This window comes from Alosa sapidissima, chromosome 20 (genome assembly GCF_018492685.1).
Source record: "Alosa sapidissima isolate fAloSap1 chromosome 20, fAloSap1.pri, whole genome shotgun sequence".
Classification (NCBI taxonomy): Eukaryota; Metazoa; Chordata; class Actinopteri; order Clupeiformes; family Clupeidae; genus Alosa; species Alosa sapidissima.
This window is the reverse complement of record NC_055976.1, coordinates 32,123,152-32,143,985: the sequence shown is the minus strand read 5'-3', so window position 1 is coordinate 32,143,985 and position 20,834 is coordinate 32,123,152. Positions and strand designations below refer to the sequence as shown.

The 20,834-nt window shown below is 41.7% G+C and overlaps 1 protein-coding gene across 1 annotated transcript in view; it reads left to right on the top strand.

Annotated features, from left to right (window-relative positions):
* Positions 1-20,834, top strand: part of LOC121694725 (adhesion G-protein coupled receptor G5-like) — an 84,260-nt gene that overhangs the window by 30,562 nt on the left and 32,864 nt on the right. The gene's annotated exons all lie outside the window — the stretch shown is intronic.

Sequence of the window (20,834 nt, the reverse complement as noted above, 5' to 3'; positions counted from 1 at the left end):
AGCTTTGCCAGTGGGCTATATTATATCTGATGCAAGCCAAAGGATAATTATTCTGTAGCCTAGGCAGCTAATAATTAAAACTGCTTCATGTGGCTATACAGTGGGCATCGCTTTCAAATGACCACTTCATTCGCGCATTACGCGGCGTGAAGCTGCGTGAAGCTTTAGTACCACTTTCAGCCACTGTGCGTCGCTCTACCACTGTACATCGCTCTGCCTGCGGTCCCTTCTGAAAAAGCAGGATCAGGATATAATTGTTGCCGAGAGTAATCCCAGCCTACGAATTCAATAACAAAATAAATCATGCATAATTAAACATTACCTCGATTTAGGCTACTTGGGTATGGCTTAAGGCTTGACTACACGGTGGTAACGAAAATCGAAATCGAAATTTGCTGTCTACATTATTGTCAGTGTTGGGGTTAACGCAACTACGCAAATCAAAACAGTGGTGTGATAATTGAGCCAGTAGAGAAATAACTGTTCAGAATTAATCTGTAGCCTTGGGTAGGCTTCTGCAGAAAACAATGTTGTTGCCGATTTAATACTATCTGGCGACGTTTTTAACAGGCTACGCAATAGAGGCTTAGACAACTATGACCCACGTTTTGGTTTCGTAAATTAATTTGCCCTACTTCTTGACTGCAATATAGTCAATTGACTGCTTGACATGTCATTTTTATTTTTCTGTACAATAAACAAATACATCTGCTTTATGCCGCAGAATTACATTCATATTTGGAACTTACATAGTCCAATGCATCGTTCCACTACGTTAGTGTTTCCCAAAACCATAGTAGCAACGAACGTTCGCAACCACTATCGTAAAGTTGTGTAGTTACAACTACACCTCTCGACCTGTGGTAGAATGCTAGAAGCATAGTTCCAGGGATCTTCATGTCAAAGACGTCACTGACGCCAGTTATTTGTTTGCAAATTAATAATTATAATTATATTTAGGTTTCTAATTGATATTTACACTTCTAACCACCATACATCCATATTTTAAAATGCCCAAGGCAGAAAATACATACATTAAAAGTCAATTTGCAGCCATGTGCACGTAAGTAAAAGTCACACACCTGCAGATAATAATAAGGTGGCGCGCACTTTTTGACGAGTGAGAATATGTAGCCTTTGATTTTCATGGGGGGGGGGTCCTTGTTAGTTTACGCAAACCAAGCCAAGAAGGCTGATTCTGATTTTGATAATATGATCTGCACAAAAGATAAACTTAGGTAAACAACGATGTCAATATTGTTGTCAACGTCTTAACCCAGATTCGAACTCTTGGACAGGGGACTGGTAACTGCTGTGCAACGGCGGCTGTCATCTGCCGGCCTTAACGCAATGCGCCACAGAAGTATGTGCAGGTGCCCGTTCACGTGCTGCTAAACGTCATTAACCACCTTAGTCCAGACTACTGAAGTTTGGAAACTATCATGGTCCAAACTTACAGTACTATGTAAGTACGACAGTTTTGGGAAACAGTCGTAACTTACATGTTGGTTAGTTGAACGATGCATCCTGTTAGTAAAAAGCTAACCTCCGTAGTTGTACGGGAAACGCCCCCCTGATCAGCAATCTGTTTATTTTATTTTATGAAGCCTACACAGTATATCACATGCCACATTCTCACTTTCAATAGACAGATGCAATAGCCATTGGTCAAGTATTGAGTATAAAGCAATTAAGATAGTACCCTATACAAAAAGTACTTCATACTATCATAAAAATTTGTTAAAAAGAATAGCATTTTGCAACTTGACAAAACACTGGATTAAATATCGTAGGCACAGGAGAAAACTTGTACATCCATTGGCCCGTGGGGAGATCACATGCCAGTTGCCTCTCCCTTCAGTATGACTTGTTCGGCTGTGAGCTTGTTTCGCCAAAAAAAAAAACTATTGCAGATATCAATGCGTCTTTGTTCATGGGTTTGGCCTCACAGCAGAGGCTTAGACAACTATGACCCACGTTTTGGTTTCATAATTTGCACTACTTATTGGCTGCAATGTAGTCAATTGACTGCTTGACAGGTTATTTTTATTTTTCTGTACAATACACAAATACATCTGCTTTATGCCGCAGAATTATGCACTTGGATAGCCTATAGAACAGGCACATTTTGGAGAGAATAGAGAATGTACGCACGCAAGAATCTGTAGGCTATTTGTGGCTGGTTACCAGCAAACAATGTTTAATGCATTAACTCAAGACGTCAAACATTTTCTAAACAATACAAACAGAAAGGATGCAGCAGGCAGCAAATGTAGAAGAGTCATTTCCAGTGGAAGAACAAAATGCTGAATGAAGCCCAAATTTATGAAGGCATATCTGGCAAGTTGTTATTTTTTGAAGACGTAAATGGTTGGGCTATAGGCCTAGTTTGCAAGAAGGAGACATAAAGCGTGAGCATGCCACACTATCAACAGCTGTGGTAGCGGGGGTAGGAGGATTACTGTTAGCGCAGGATTTATATAAAATTCTTCAACAGAAGGCCTGCCTCGAATGCAGGCTTGTGGTTTGCGCAGCCTACAATAAGTAGGTGTAGTGAGTTAGGAGTCCTCTAGACTTCTTTTCAGCTATCTCAGAGGTGGAAAGTTGCGTTCGTTGGGGGCAGGGCCGGGTTAACAATTCATAGACCCTTGGGAACAAATGTCTGATGGCCCCCCCCTGCCCCCCAGCCAACGTGAATCGGGCGGTCAGTTAATAGGCCTATCGTGAAGATTTGTATTGCCATTTAAGGCACGAGCGCATCTGTGAGGCCAAGCCTCACCAAGTAGCCCTTTTGTTTACAACTAACATTACATTTAATTAAACTGCTTATAGGCTATGCCGAAATAGTTTCAACATTTTGAATATCAGTGTCAGGTGAATTAGGAAATGCCTTATGGCTGAAAGCTGCTTGGGATCCCCCCTGTCAAGCAATAACCATACAAAAAGTTAAAAACAGATGACATGATGTGCTGATGATGTGTTTATTTTAGAGGGGATATTCGAACGTCATTTTTGAGCAATTTTGACAGCCCTAGTCCACTGTAGGATGTATTTGGTGATGACGTTATTGTAGGCCTAGTAGACCTAAATTCTGAGAAATTAAATGGTACGAGAAACGATCTACATAGTGCACCAGACCGCGATGTCTTCAAGGGAAGGGAGTTTGCAAAAATTAGTGTATTTTTCAAGTCAATAAACATTCTTAATTTTCGAATGTCTTTGTCAGGGAACATCTGACTTTTAAAAACCATAGGCCTGGTAGTCGCTCAGACAAGGAGTTATAAGATAAAGGCAATACCATTTGTGTCACCTAATGCAGTTCAGTGAATTAGCAAGATACCATCAGAAGCCAACAATCATAAAGCACAGTGCGCGCGCTCTCTCCCCTGCATGAAGCTGTCTGCGTGTTGTAGGCTAGATTTGCGTGAGTTCTTTCTATCTGCTTACTTTTGTGAGTTGCGACCACCTAGGCTATGTTATAGACGTTCTATGAGGTACCAGTGTTTAGCTGTATCACAAAACAATAAGCTTTGTCAGACTACTTGTACGGAGCCCTAGAGGGGTCATCGCAAAATGTTTTGCATGTTGAGAGAATGTGCGCTCGTTTTACTACATTGTGCGCTCGTTTTACTAAATTGTGCTCTTGTTTAACTAAATTGTGCCCTCGTTTAACTATATTGTGCACTCGTTTTACTAAATCGTACGCTCGTTTTACTATATTGTGCTCTTGTTTTACTATAGTGTGAGCTCATTTTACTAAATTGAGCTCTCATTTTAAGCATAGTAAAACGAGGGTACAATTTATTAAACGAGTGCACTATTTACTAAAACGAGTGCACGATTTACTAAAACGAGGGCACGATTTATTAAAACGAGAGCACAATTTGTGAACATGGTTATAGAACATTGTGTGCACAATCTACTTAAACGTGGCCACAATTTGTAAAACGTGCACTCAATATTGTCTTGACACATGTAAACATGAGCACGTTATAGTATATTCGAGATCTCGATCTACTAAAACGCACCCACGAATAATTCAAACGTGGGCTCGAAGAAATTAAATTGTGTGCACAAAAACATAGTGTGGTGTCAAGGGGTATCCCCGGGAATGACGTCGGGAGGTGTGTCGCTTGTAGTGACGTAGAGGGAATCTCATTGATTGCAGTGCACCTGGTTATAGCCCCGTTAGGTAGGCTGTAGGTGGGAGAGCAGATGATTGTGTGTGTTTGTACAGGCCCCTTGCCAACATCGTCCAGTTGAATGTTTGGCGAAGTTTTGAGTGTTTGTTGAGGTCCAAGTGTATGCAGAGCTGTGGTGTTTATCGCGAACGGTGTGAGCTGGGCTACATAGCCTGAGAAGCTGAGCATCGTGAACGCCACTGTTTATGTCTCCCGTTTCATAGTCCGTATCAAAGCTTACCTCGTTGTGTGCATCATTGGTGTGCGCGTGGGTTATATGGTGAGGCCCATCGGGCGCTAGAGGGAACCTTATTGTATTGGGTGGGTATACTACTAATACGCAGTAGCCTATTTGTACCAACAGTAGGTCTACGTGTTGTAATTGTTTGGGAGCTTGTCGCTGTGATGTGCTTCGATTGACTTCTAGACCTCACAGTTAAGTCAACAACAATCCAGGAGATGGTGGAAACCGGTCATTAGGCTACAACAGAGCCCGCGAGTAGCCTTTGTAGCCTAGTAGAATTTCCCCATTATGGGTCTCCATAGCTGGCGGTTGACACCACAGTGCCCCTGCTACAAAGAGTAGAAGTCCGCTATAAACCATGACCACCTAAAGTCTTTAATTACCCAGATAGCAAACATACACTGGGACGGAACTGGGCCACACCTATCAAAGTCAAAGTCAAAGTCAAAGTCAGCTTTATTGTCAATTTCTTCACATGTTCCAGACATACAAAGAGATCGAAATTACGTTTCTCACTATCCCACGGTGAAGACAAGACATATTTTACCAATTTAGGTCCACCAATTTAGGTCCACAGACAAACATAACATTCAAGTAAACAAAAAAGTAAGTAAATAAGAGGGCACATATAATAATGAAAAAATAAGAGCAGCAAAATGTGGTTGAAATTGTGCATAGACAGTCAATAAAAATACTAGTGCAAATACAGGCCAATAAAAGGCTTGGGTAGTTCTGTTTGACCTAAGTAAGAAGAAAGTGACATAGTGGTGCAAGTTATGTAAGAGCAGCAGAAGTGTTGTGTTTTCAGGACAACAACACCAGTTGTGTACAAGTGTGCAAGTGTGCAAGTGGAGTAGTGCAGGCGGCCATTTTGGGTCCAATGTCCAGGATGTTATGTAGCTGAGGGTGGAGGGGGGAGAGGAGGGAGAGAGTTCAGCATCCTTACGGCTTGGTGTATGAAGCTGTTGGTGAGTCTGGTAGTGCGGGAGCGCAGGCTTCTGTACCTCTTCCCAGAGGGCAGTAGATCAAACAGATTGTGAGCGGGGTGACTTGCATCACTCACAATTTTGGTCGCCTTGCGGGTGAGGTGGGTGGTGTAAATGTCCTTCAGGGAGGGGAGTGAAGCACCAATAATCCTTCCAGCTGTGTTCACTATGCGCTGCAGGGCTTTCCTGTTGTATTCAGTGCAGCTTCCGCCCCACACAGCGATACAGCTGGAGAGGATGCTCTCGATGGTGCCTCGGTAGAATGTGGTCATGATGGCTGGTGGAGCACTTGCTCGCCTGAGTTTCCGCAGGAAGTACAGGCGGCGCTGAGCTCTCTTCGCCAGTGATGCAGTGTTGGTGGTCCAGGAGAGGTCTTCACTGATGTGCACCCCCAGGAATTTGGTGCTGCTCGCTCTCTCCACCACAGCACCGTCGATGGTCAGTGGCAGGTGTTGGGTGTGACCTCTCCGGAAGTCAACAACAATCTCTTTGGTCTTGCTGACGTTCAGCAGGAGGTTGTTGTCCCTGCACCACGTGGTCAGATGGTCGACCTCCAACCTGTATTGAGTCTCGTCGCCCTTGGTGATGAGACCCACCAGAGTTGTGTCGTCAGCAAATTTCACTATGTGATTGTTGCTGTAGGTTGCAGTGCAGTCATGCGTCAGCAGGGTGAAGAGCAGCGGACTGAGCACGCAGCCTTGGGGGGCCCCTGTGCTCAGTGTGATGCTGCTTGAGGTATTGTTGCCAACACGTACTACTTGGGGCCTCTGACAGAGGAAGTCCAGTAGCCAGTTGCAGAGGTAGCCTACCACAACGTCCGGCACGGATCTGCATAATGGACCTGATCCGGCGTCCAAACGCACATCGGTCCAAAATTGGTCTGGATCCGTTTGACGGATCTGGTACCAATAAGGGCTAAGACTGGCCCAGTTCCGTATGGTAGTCTGTGTTACTGACGTGTTCCAGATCTGTTTATCATATGCAATACGGGTCCACTTATTGTGTGTGGTACGGACCCGTTTATCAGACATCAGCCGGCTTTATTTGACATGTGAAATGTGATTGGTAATTAGGGCTAATTATCCTGAAAAATCTGTTTGCTACACATTTGCTAACAGGTTCGTTATAGGTTCACCCAGGCTAAAGTTCGTAACGTTTTCCCAACAGCTCAACTGATAAACATAAGCTAGGCTACAAACACAAGGGGGGTAAAAAAAACTTTACACATAAGTGTCTTATTATTTTTTTTATTCAACAACCTGGCTGTAGAAGTGCAATCCCAGACAAAGTTTAAGTCGTGTTAATTCCACTGTTCCCATCGATATTCAGGCTGTCTTCCTCAGTCATCTCCATGGTCAATCTGAAACAACACAAAATAAACATTAGCCATTTATTCCTTTTTGAAAATAGGTTAAGTCACAATTACACTCGTTTTTTTTATCATCAGTGATCCTGTTGGCGTTAGCTGTTACCAAAATAGGCTAGTTATTGTGATGGCTGTTTTGCTCAAGCTAAGCTAGTAGCCTAGCCTATATTGCTGGAAAATAATAGTATAACCTTACAGTAAAGTTATCAATCGCTCGTTTGCTTATTGTTGTCTCTGAATAAACCAACAGAGATAAAAAGCAGAAAAGCAGAGCCTACCTTGAAAAGTCGGGCTGTCCTAGTCCAGGCTGGCAAATCATGTCAAAAGATTGACAGTGAGCAAACCAAAGATCCTTGATTAACGTTACTGCTTGGACTTCTGCATGCGTGGCAAGAATATGGGGTTGTCTCATAGCACTGTTAGATCTGACACAAACAACAATTGACTACTTTTACCACTGCTAGGTAATAATAAAAATAATGAAACGAGCATATGATCAATATTGAGCCAACTATATCTTCTTTTCCAGCCTTACTGTAGAAATGAAGTGGCCATGGGAACATAGTGCACCCCCATGGTTTCTAAATTTGTGCCATTCCAAAATACCTTTTTTTTTTCTTTAGCAGCCAGTTGACAATGAAGTAGGGAAAGGTCAATTTAGCAGAATCAGCACCTTAATTAATATCATTACCACCTGGGTCTGCTGTGAAAAAATGGTCCTTCGGCTCATATCCGTATCACAGGTTTGGGCCAAATCGGTGTTTTGTATTTTAAATGCATCTCCTGACTTCCAGTTGAGTTGCGGAAATTGGACCTGGGACAAATCTGTAAACCGGTGATAAAACAGCATTGCTAGCAGAGCTGAAACCTGTATCAGGAGCAGACCTGGCCCACAGTCAGATACCGTATGTCCGCTACAGGCGGATCTAATGGCTTTTATGCGGATCCGGCCCAAAGGAAATTGCTATCTGGGTAGCTGCCTACGGTTATCATCACATTACCAATATGAACTGTTACAGACAGCTGTAGGCCTAGTCCATGTCAAGGTAACACGAAGTTGCCACCACAGCACAGCGAGCGGTGAGAAAATGTCGGTAATTACTAAATGTGAGCACGAAATACATATTTCCAGAGCTCAATTTAGGCCTACAACGGGGTCACGTTTTATTAATTCGAGGGCTTAATTAAAGGAAAACGTGCTCACAAATTATCACGACCAGAAAAAATATCACTTAAAGTGAGCTCTCCCGGGCTCCGTAAAAATGATATTCAGGGCTATATACATTTTAAACATTCGGGGCTGAAGACCCGACAAAGCCTTGCGTTAATTCTTCAAGTTGGGAAGTGTCAGGAATTTTCATACGAGAGACGCTCTCATTGGTGGTTAGTATATGAAGTAGGGAATTGACAGCAACATATCCAATCACATTATGAGAGATGCTGAATTTAACATAAACTGCGATGTTTGATTTTAAATTAATGTAAATTTAGCCGGGACTGTAAGCTGGTACACGTGGGTGCTCGATGTTTTCAGTGGGTGCCCGAGAGACGGAGCACCCACGGTGGTATCGGCGCCTATGACAAGCGTATCTCGCGGTTGCATCCATTACAAACAAACATGCAATGTGAACGTCTGGGATTGGGAAGAGCACTAAATGCTCTACTGAATAAGCACGAAGTCAAACCTTTAAATGAAAAACACTCTTTAATAATCAAAAAAATAAACCGCTAATGAAGTAAACTTGTGACCATCAAAAATCGTTTATCGCCTGTAACTCCGTGATGACAGGACGTAACAGGAAGGCATTTGGCTGAGCAACGGAGGTTAATATGCTCTATATTTTGTCCAAATGATGTCTGTCTATCATCGTTGCACTCGGAGAAAACCAGAATGTTTAATTTGTCCTGCGTTTCTTCTACGGCTGCAAACGGGATTCACTCGCAGTTAACCAAATATTTCTTTATTAGGGCAGAGCAGGCATATTTCTGGCTATTAAATTATTTCTAAACCAGTCTGCTAAAGTTTGTAGTGAAGTCTGTGTAGGGTTTTCCAGCTCCATTTCTTTTTACGAGACACCCTGCTCACTTGAGCCATCTACCGGTTGTTTGGGTTGTTGCAGCGTCACACTGGGAAAATACAAATTAAAGTCGCGTGATCCCGCGCGCGGACCGCGAGTGAAGCTGGCCAAGTCAAAGCACTGCCCACTGTAGGCTATTATGTTGATACTTATTTATTTTATGACCACCGACACCTATACAATAATTTGGAGCGAGCACTTTTAATCTAAGAACGTAATATAGATAGTTTTGAATATCCATATGCATATCCATAAGTTGTTTTTGAGTTTATACTATTTATTCATTCACTCGTTTTGTTCAAGCATAGACTGTATAGTCTATGTGTTCAAGAGTGAAGCCAATCAAACTCGCAATTGATTTCAAACCATACCATTGCTGTTTTAAATGTATGCTTTCATTATTCTCCAATTTCTGTAGGCAATCTATTTTTTTCTCTCAATGTTAAATTTGATGACTTTCGATGAAAATCCTGTAGATGGCGCTTGCCAAATCGTACAGAAATCGTCTAGTATTGTCTTCATTTTACGACATATATCCTCTTTTCGTCAATCTACTGTTTTGGTCTACTGTTCTACCTCGTGCACGAGCAGAGATGAAGCTGAACTAAACCTCGCTTGAATAAACGAGGCCAAGATGCCGCTAACTTGAGTTAATGGAATGGCTTCAGCCCCAAGTGGAAGTCTACGCTAGTTCAAGCCAGGCTATTTCTGTTAAGCGCCGCCTTCATTAGCGAGGTTGATGGAATATCCCCCGGGTGATTACCGCCAAAACAATGTACAGAAACATGACAGAAGAAAAATGAATCACTGGGTTCATCTATAGGCTATGAACAATCTCTCCAGCTTTCCTCCACACTTCATTTAGCATGAAGTTGTGTCTGTATGATTCTAGCGACACATACAAACACGGAAATGTAGACACTGCTATGATTAATTTTTCGTCTGCCATGTTTCTGTAGGCTACATTTAATTGTTTTGGCCATAATCACACTACCTGAAAATTAGTTTAGGCTACCTGATGATGCTATTGGATACTTGCCTCGCGATGGACGGATTCATTTGCATAAAGTTGGGGACTGCTGAGTGTAACGGAATGACACGGGTGTTTATATAAACTCAAACCATTTCAGTTACATAAAATGAAGGAACAAGCAGACCAGAGGCGGAAATTATTCGTTCTACCATTTATTAATTTGGAATAAAAGTAGTCTGGAAGCAGCTGTGGGAATAAATCATTAATATAATAATTTATTATTAAAACAGATCAGTGTGTAACCCGCACGACGAGGGAAGGCCTGTGCTTGTGCGGGAACAGTCTAGTTCTAAACTCTAGGTTCAAGAGGAGACTGGTTTAGGTTATTACTAGACCACAGTTCAGTTTAGGTAATGACTCACCCCAAGACAACACACCACTCTCAAAGATTCTTCTTTAAATACAAAATATATTTATTTTAACATTCAAATATCATTCAATTCACTCTATGCAATCATATATTATTCTATTCTAAGGTATCAGTGGAAATATAAAAAACTATTGTGATTATATATATATTTCATTTGACTGTATTATTGATATTCTATTTAAAATCTATTTATAGTCTATTTAAACCCTATTTGATATACCCTTTATTTATTGATCTATTTTAATCGTTATTATTTGATTTGATTCTATATTCAATTTATATAGTTATAAGTTTCGTGGGTACCATCACGCCGTGCGCTACACTGCAAGTCTAGGAAATGTGGAGATGAAAGAGTAAGGTGTGACTACACACGCAGTGAAGAGGAGGGCTAGCTACAAGAACACCCCCACCACCAGACAGCGCACCACGCCAGGAGGCCATTAGCATCACAAACTAGGAAACAGTAGCTACACATTTAAAAAGAGACCAAGCTACCAGTTGACCCGCTCACAAACAGTTCACACATACATGCGCTACAGTTGGGTTACAATCACAGCCTCACGAGGAAGGAATCCACCATAGACAAAAGCAAACAATTACACAAAGTTACACATGGGCAAAACGGCAACCAGCTGATGGCACCCCTGTGCCGTCAATATATCTACCCATACAAAATGCGGAAGTGTGGAGGCTGCCAAGGAGTCATAGTGAATTCAGTGAGCTCCAATGTCGGTAGATGCACACCGAGTGGGACCGCCATTCACCACTGTGAATGCGTTCACGCTAGAGCGCCATAGAGGGAAAATGTCCTGCAAGTGGAGGACCCAGGCTGGCTTAAATAGTCTCAGTCTAACAAGCAATCAGCTTGTCCCTCCCCCTAATCAAGGTTGCCTGCTTGACTAGGCTACTATGTAGTATTCCACTACATGAGCTTTTGGACGGCATAGCGCACAGCAGCCACAGCTCTCGTCGCACCGCATACCCAGAATCCTTTGCGAGTGCAGAATTTGCTTCTCATAGAAATGAATAGGTGCTAGTGGATCACCGGCGTAAGGTATGAGCTACACCAGGCGCGTAACTGAAGTGTTCCGTTCGCGACGCGTAAAATCCATTTTAAAAGACTGGTCCAGAGAATGGGCTCTGACTGGTCTATTTTTTTCGTACGCGCCGCTATCACGTCTGGTGTAGCTACTTCCATTGATTATAGTTGCAGCTAATTGTTGCAGCAGACGCAACGCGAACAGAACGCTTCAGTTACTCGCCTGGTGTAGCTCATACCTAACTGTTGTGGGCGTCCTCAAAACTGTGCAAAGTTCTGCAAACTCTCCTCCTATGCAACTGCTGCTGCATTTGTTTAGCTGTTACGCCTGCATTTGCCGCAACTTTTTAAATGGCCCTGCTGCTTCTGCATAGATCAACCTACCCTCAAAGATTCGCTCTGATTGGATTTCTTCCCAACTTGTCCGACAAAAAGAGTAGTTTTGATTGGATCTCTTCTCCATTCGTCCCTCACTAACTTTTTTGTCTCATTTTTATTCGTTGACTAAAGTGTCAGTTACATTTTGTCATAGTCTTCGTCATCATATCTGACTTTTTATTTAGTTTTTATTTAGTTTTCATCCGTGAAAAAGGTTCGTTGACAAATATTTTCGTCATAGTCTTAGTCAACGAAATTAACACTGTATGTGTGTGTGTGTACTGTACAGTGGGCAGTGCTTCGACTTGGCCAGCTTCCCTCGCGGTCCGCGCGCGGGATCACGCGGCATCACGCGACTTTAATTTGTATTTTTCCAGTGACGCTGCAACGACACTGCAACAACCGGCAGAGGTCTCAAGTAAGTAGGGTGTCTCGTAAAAAGAAATGGAGCTGGAAAACCCTACACAGACTTCACTACAGACTTTAGCAGACTGGTTTAGAAATAATTTAATAGCCAGAAATATGCCTGCCCTGCCCTAATAATGAAATATTTGGTTAACGGCGAGTGAATCCCGTTTGCAGCCGTAGAAGAAATGCAGGACAAATTAAACATTATGGTTTTCTCCAAGTGCAACGATGATAGACAGACATCGTTTGGACAAAATATAGAGCATATTAACCTCCGTTGCTCATGGTCACAAGTTTACTTCATTAGCATTTATTTTTTTGATTATTAAAGAGTGTTTTTCATTTAAAGGTTTGACTTCGTGCTTATTCAGTAGAGCATTTAGTACTCTCCCCAATCCCAGACGTTCACATTGCATGTTTGTTTGTAATGGATGCAACCGCGAGATACGCTTGTCATAGGCGCCGATACCGTGGATGCTCCGTCTCTCGGGCACCCACTGAAAACATCGAGCACCCACGTGTGACAGCTTACAGTCCCGGCTAAATTGACATTTATTTAAAATCAAACATTGCAGTTTATGGTAAATTCAGCATCTCTCATAATGTGATTGGATATGTTGCTGTCAATTCCCTACTCCATATACTAACCACCAATGAGAGCGTCTCTCGTATGAAAATTCCTGACACTTCCCACCTGAAGAATTAACACAAGGCTTTGTCGGGTCTTCAGCCCCGAATGTTTAAAATGTATATAGCCCTGAATATCATTTTAAAAGTAGTCTGACAAAGCATATTGTTTTGTGACACAGCTAAACACTGGTACCTCATAGAACGTCTATAACATAGTCTATTAATGTGATGAGGTGGTCGCAACTCACAAAAGTAAAGCAGATAGAAAGAACTCACGCAAATCTAGCCTACAACACGCAGACAGCTTCATGCAGGGGAGAGAGCGCGCGCACTGTGCTTTATGATTGTTGGCTTCTGATGGTATCTTGCTAATTCACTGAACTGTATTAGGTGACACAAATGGTATTGCCTTTATCTTATAACTCCTTGTCTGAGCGACTACCAGGCCTATGGTTTTTAAAAGTCAGATGTTCCCTGACAAAGACATTCGAAAATTAAAAATTGTTTATTGACTTGAAAAATACACTAATTTTTGCAAACTCCCTTCATTCAACCCTTGAAGACATCGCGGTCTGGTGCGCTATGTAGATAATTTCTCGTACCATTTTATTTCTCAGAATTTAGGTCTACTAGGCCTACAATAACGTCATCACCAAATACATCTTTTATTTTTAGTTGATCAACCACAAAGAGTAGCATAGGCCTACTGTGCACAGTGCACTGACGACTGTAACAGCCCAAGGTAACCAGTTGATGGACAACATGTTACCTGGGTGTTGCCTACGTTATTAATTAATGGTAGGTAGCCTACAATAGTTAATTGATTCGCATAACATATTAGTTGGCTTAAAGAGTAGGGAATCAGGATGGAGAGAGTCACGCGTGTGTTGCTTTTGCGGGATCGAATCCAGTTTAATGCTAGTTTTCAAAACATATATTTTTTACATGTCTTTTGTCCGAGTGGCTGTAATGTAGCAGCGCAGCTGCAGCGCATGCACGCGCAAGGAAACCAGTAGGTGGAGAAACCAGAAGGCACATAACACCGGAACGATTTTAAGGCTATTTCGCATAGGCTACTCAATGGTGCTATTTCACACGCATTATAGCGACCCCCACTCACCGGGGTTAGGTGGAAGGTGTTAATAGATGATTGGCGTAGCCTACAGTGGACTAGGGCTGTCAAAATTGCTCAAAAATGACGTTCGAATATCCCCTCTAAAATAAACACATGTATTCGAATATATTGGAATATCTAGGCTATATTATTTGCACATTATGTCAGTGACGCGCATCATTTCATCTGTTTTTAACTTTTTGTATGGTTATTGCTTGACAGGGGGGATCCCAAGCAGCTTTCAGCCATAAGGCATTTCCTAATTCACCCGACACTGATATTTAAAATGTTGAAACTATTTCGGCATAGCCTATGAGCAGTTTAATTAAAGGTCACATTCACTGAGAAACCGTTTAATATTTGTTACTTTCGAAATACTATAGCTCACTCCAAGTTGCATATGCATGCTGCACGTGAAAATGATCTTCTACCCCCATTGCCCGCATTAGCCAATGAAAGAAAATACACGGAAAAACAAGCGAATCAGAAAGAGCCCTTCCCAATGACGCCGAAGGGAAACTGACTACTCATGGCCTCGCCCACCTTGGCTTGTGACCGCCTACAGGAAGACTGGAAGATTTTGCTGCTAGGGGATTGTGCAGCTAGTAGGAGCTAACAGCAAGTTGCCAACATGGCAGAAAAAAAATCGTGCCTGTTTTATTTCTGGCAATAACACATCAACGTTGCATGTCTTGCCTTAGAAACATGAGTTGAGGAAGAAATGGTTTGGATTTATCGTTGGAACACCACCACCGAAGTAGTGCAACATTAGTTCTGTGTTCCAATCATTTCGACAACACTCACTGCCTTAGAAAGTGGTTTTGCATCGATGTTCTGAAAACCTGGTTCTGTACCGTCATGACGATCGACCACCAGCTCACAGGCTGTAAGTACAAACAAACTTTTCCACCTAACGTCTGTTACAAAATAGCATGTTCATATTCTTCACGTTAGCATGCATGAAAAGGGTACAAGCTAGGCTTAGGCTAGCCTATATTACAGGAAGCTACACCAGGCACGTAACTGAAGTGTTCTGTTCGCGACGTGTAAAATCAGAGAATGCCTAATAGGAAGGGCTCTGGTAAAATCCATTAGAGGAATGGTCTATTTTCCCGAACGTAGCCTCTACAGGCCACTAACACGCCAGGTGTAGCTACTTCCATTGATTAGGCCTATTGGAAGCTAATTGTTGCAGTACATAACGCGAACGGAATGCTTCAGTTACGTGCCTGGTGTAGCTACACTCATAAGAAATTGACCACACTACCCAGAGATTTAGCTTGTTGAACCTATAATCTTCAAACCTAAGCGTTAAACCACAAATAATAATATTAGCAACAATATTTTATGCTCAACTAAGTACGGGTATTGTTCTAGTCTAAACAGGGAAAATCAAAAACACAATACCCCTGCACTATTAGGCTAAGTTGCTATCACTAGAGCTCAGGTATATACACTTCAATTTATGTCTTCTTGCCATTATTACATTGACATACAATGATGTTTTGTTTGATTACTTGCTGTTTACTTAGTGTTTTGTATGTCTTCCAGAGCACATCCTCATGTCAGGCTACACAGCTTTCTAGCCTATATTAGGTCATCACGTTAGAAGCAAAGGTTTGTGATCTAACTTTTATTGTTGTGCTAGTTAGTTTCTAGAAGTCTTTTTCTAGTAGGCTAATACAGGTTCTTATGTGCTCGTCAATGTTTTGGAAAGTCAATTCATGGGTTTCTTCAGGTCACTTTCCACAGGTGTATAAAATCAAGCACCTCGATTATGAATGCAGACTGCATGATGCTTGATTAATACACCTGTGTAAATGGACCTGATGAAACCCATGAATTGCATAACAGATAGAATTGATATTACCGAATGTCTTCTTGTGGGTATGCTACTTAGTACATCATACACCTTACCACAGTCACTAAAATATTTTTGTTTCCATTGTGCCAGTACAGTTTTGTGAGATAGTGAATGTCCTGTGTACTATCTTGTAACTTGACAGTAATACACATTTATTTACTTTAGGTACCCAAACAGAATACTTCATGAAAAGTATGAGTATTGATACAAGCACTTCAGATACACCATGGGCATGGGGGCCTGCTACCTCTACTGCCATCAAGCCTGTTCATCCAAGGCCAGCTAGAAGACCTCGGGTTGATCAAGAGGAGGAGGAGGATGAAAGCGACATCTCCACAATAACACCTGATGGCTCCACCTATGGCCCAGCGCAATTAAAGAGCAATGTAATAAAATCATCACAGCCAACGAATGTGTTTTGTGTGTTGTCCCTTCGGATCCCCAGGACAATACAAGCCGAAACAACAACTCAGACCAACTCAGACAAACTTTTCCCTAAATAATCCCAGCACCATCTTACAAAGGATCTGTAGGCCAGATGTCTGCATCGTCTGGCAAAAAGAGGACATTGTTAATTCTGTGCATAGTTTGGATGTTCTTGTTTTGTGTTTGCATTATTTTAATAGACTGCAATATTACTATTTGTCAGTGTTTCACTGACCACCTAGCAAAAAAAACAGTAGACCTACTTCAACAGTATATTACACAATAGGCCTTCTTACTGAACCACCTTGCTTATTGTCTTTGCACCTTGCTTATGGTGTCAGAGGATTCATATGATTTAAACTGGCATAGGTTACATCAGTGTTGCAGAACTGTTTGGATTTACATACAAGTTGGTTCAATATTGCAAACAACTCATCTATTATATTTTACCACATCTACTTGTGGAACACTTGAGATAGCTTGTGGATCACACTTTGAGTACCACTGCTGTATGTAAATATAATAAAGTTGTTTATAGAAAATTGACCTGTTTTGTATATTTGTTTTAGAAGTTTCATCAGTTTTTGTCCCTTTTAAGCTAAAGGTTTATCTTACCTTTCATATCTTCTGTCTCACAGAGGGCCGTAGTCGTCAAATGTTTAGTGCATTTTGAAGGGAGTACATTATGCTAAGGCAGACTGGTTCTAATCCTGGGTACAGGGTCATACAGACAACAGGGGTACTGGTGTTGCCCATTTTTCTAACCACATGAGCAATCCCCTTACGAAAAAGTAGTATAGGAATCTTATAGTATTTGGGGCAAAATATTATAGTAATCTTATAGGAATAATTGGGACATACTTTAGAAGTACTACTAATAACTATAATATCCTGTAACCGCTATAGTTTTTCTATAGTAGTCTTATAGTACCTATAGTATGTCCAAATACTATAGTATTGCTATAAGATTACTGTAATATTTAGTCCCAAAATACTATAAGATTCCTATAGTAGGCTACTTTTTCTGTCATACGTGACAGAAAACAACTTGAGTAGGCTAACCTCTGCCAATGTCAGGCTATCATAGTTCTCATTACCGGAGAAGTCTTGCAGCACACATTCTCTGCTTCTGTAGGCATTCTGGTACAATTCCAGCAAAATATAGCTAGGTAGGCGTGTTTGCATTTAGATCTATATATATATTGGGCTATGACCAAGTGGTCTTTCAATGATAGTATCATGGAATTCAAACCATAACTATCTAGCTATTCCGATAGCATTAGCAGGCTAGGTCAGTGGCTGAACTGCATTTAGGGTGCTTACCTGTGTTGTGAAGTAAAATATCTACTAGGAAGATTGCAAAGACTTTTGACTGTGTAAAGAAATAGGTCTTTATTTTAAAACGTTTCCAACTGTTTATTACTTGAAAGCAAGATGACGATTGTCACAAACGTTTACCTCTTTTAAGAGAAATTTTAAGCTGACAGGCAATTGTTACCATTCTATTAAACCAACGTTCACCAACAAACGATCAGGAAGCGGTTCTTCTTCCTACTCGAACACTAGGATCAAACACATGAAGTTGTATCTCCGAAGACATTTTGTGCAACAGTTTTGACTCAAGTTTTAGCCAGGTTTTAGCACTGTAAAGTTGAATATGGAGCATAGCACAGGCAGAATCGGATGAGGACGCACTGGAGGAAGCGTCACAGTACTGTTAGCCAATCAGAGGTGAATTCATTAGCATGTCATTAATATTCATGACTAGAGGCGAAATCCAGTCGTTCCTCCCCGCCCACCTTCCCCACCAAACTAGAACAGCATGAAACAGACGCAGGACAGCATTTTTTTCACCAAAACCGGCTCACAGGGCATTCATCAATACTACAGACCACTGCAACATTAATGAAAAAACCATGAGATGAGACCTTTAAATGTAATGTTAGTTGTAAACAAACTGAGGCTTGGCCTCACAGATGCGCTCGTGCCTTAAATGGCAATACAAATCTTCACGATAGGCCTATTAACTGACCGCCCGATTCACGTTGGCTGGGGGGCAGGGGGGGGGGGCAATCAGACATTTGTTCCCAAGGGTCTATGAATTGTTAATCCGGCCCTGCCCCCAACGAACGCAACTTTCCACCTCTGAGACAGCTTAAAAGAAGTCTAGAGGACTCCTAACTCACTAAGACCTAATTACTGTTGGCTGCGCAAACCACAGGTCTTTTTTTTTGGCAAGCCTGCATTCAAGGCAGGCCTTCTGTTGAAGATTTTTATATAAATCCTGCGCTAACAGTAATCCTCCTACCCCCGCTACCACAGCTGTGGATAGTGTGGCATGCTCACGCTTTATGTCTCCTTCTTGCAAACTAGGCCTATAGCCCAACCATTTACGTCTTCAAAAAATAACAACTTGCCAGATATGCCTTCATATCTTTGGGCTTCATTCAGCATTTTGTTCTTCCACTGGAAATTACTCTTCTACATTTGCTGCCTGCTGCATCCTTTCTGTTTGTATTGTTTAGAAAATGTTTGATGTCTTGAGTTAATGCATTAAACATTGTTTGCTGGTAACCAGCCACAAATAGCCTACAGATTCTTGCGTGCGTACATTCTCTATTCTCTCCAAAATGTGCCCGTTCTATAGGCTGGCCAAGTGCGTAATTCTGCGGCATAAAGCAGATGTATTTGTTTATTGTACAGAAAAATAAAAAAAACCTGTCAAGCAGTCAATTGTCTACATTGCAGTCAATAAGTAGGACAAATTACGAAACCAAAACGTGGGTCATAGTTGTCTAAGCCTCTGCTGTGAGGCCAAACCCATGAACAAAGACGCATTGATATCTGCAATAGTTTTTTTTTTTTTGGCGAAACAAGCTCACAGCCGAACGAGTCATAACACTGAAGGGAGAGGCAACTGGCATGTGACCTCCCCACGGGCCAATGGATGTACAAGTTTTCTCCTGTGCCTACGATATTTAATCCAGTGTTTTGTCAAGTTGCAAAATGCTATTCGTTTTAACGAATTTTTATGATAGTATAAAGTACTTTTTGTATAGGGTACTATCTTAATTGCTTTATACTCAATACTTGACCAATGGCTATTGCATCTGTCTATTGAAAGTGAGAATGTGGCATGTGATCTACTGTGTAGGCTTCATAAAATAAAATAAACAGATTGTTAATGGCCTACAAGCTGATCTGGGGGGCGTTTCCCGTACAACTACGGAGGTTAGCTTTTTACTAATAGGATGCATCGTTCAACTAACCAACATGTAAGTTACGACTGTTTCCCAAAACTGTCGTACTTACATAGTACTGTAAGTTTGGACCATGATAGTTTCCAAACTTCAGTAGTCTGGACTAAGGTGGTTAATGACGTTTAGCAGCACGTGAACGGGCACCTGCACATACTTCTGTGGCGCATTGCGTTAAGGCCGGCAGATGACAGCCGCCGTTGCACAGCAGTTACCAGTCCCCTGTCCAAGAGCTCGAATCTGGGTTAAGACGTTGACAACAATATTGACATCGTTGTTTACCTAAGTTTATCTTTTGTGCAGATCATATTATCAAAATCAGAATCAGCCTTCTTGGCTTGGTTTGCGTAAACTAACAAGGATCCCCCCCCCCCCCTACATATTCTCAGCTGACTCGTCAAAAAGTGCACACCTCCTTATTATTATCTGCAGGTGTGTGACTTTTACTTACATGCACATGGCTGCAAATTGACTTTTAATTACAAGGATACAAGGATACAAGGAAGTTTATTGTCACATGCATATAGTCACTGGAAGTAAGAAATGCAGTGAAATTATGTTTATGTATTTTCTGCCTTGGGCATTTTAAAATATGAATGTATGTTTTATATGTCTAAATATATTTATAATTATTAATTTACAAACAAATAACTGGCGTCTTTGACATGAAGATCCCTGGAACAATGCTTCTACTAGCATTCTACCACAGGTCGAGAGGTATAGTTGTAACTACACAACTTTACAATAGTGGTTGCGAACGTTCGTTGCTACTATGGTTTTGGGAAACACTAACGTAGTGTAACGATGCAATGGACTATGTAAGTTCCAAATATGAATGTAATTCTGCGGCATAAAGCAGATGTATTTGTTTATTGTACAGAAAAATAAAAATGACATGTCAAGCAGTCAATTGACTAAAAACGTCGCAGAAACCTACCCAAGGCTACAGATTAATTCTGAACAGTTATTTCTCTACTGGCTCAATTATCACACCACTGTTTTGATTTGCGTAGTTGCGTTAACCCAACACTGACAATAATGTAGACAGCAAATTTCGATTTCCGTTACCACCGTGTAGTCAAGCCTTAAGCCATACCCAAGTAGCCTAAATCGAGGTAAATCGAGCTTTTTCAGAAGGGGCGGCAGGCAGAGCGATGTACAGTGGCAGAGCGACGCACAGTGGCTGAAAGTGGTACTAAAGCTTCACGCAGCTTCACGCCTTGTAATGCGCGACTGAAGTGGTCATTTGAAAGCGATGCCCACTGTATGTGTGTGTATGTGTGTGTGTGTGTAGGTGAGCCCTAATGTCAGCAGTAGTGATGCGGTGATCCTGAGCTGTGTGTGTGTGTGTGTAGGTGAGCCCTGATGTCAGCAGTAGTGATGCGGTGATCCTAAGCTGTGTGTATGTGTGTGTGTGTGTGTAGGTGAGCCCTAATGTCAGCAGTAGTGATGCGGTGACC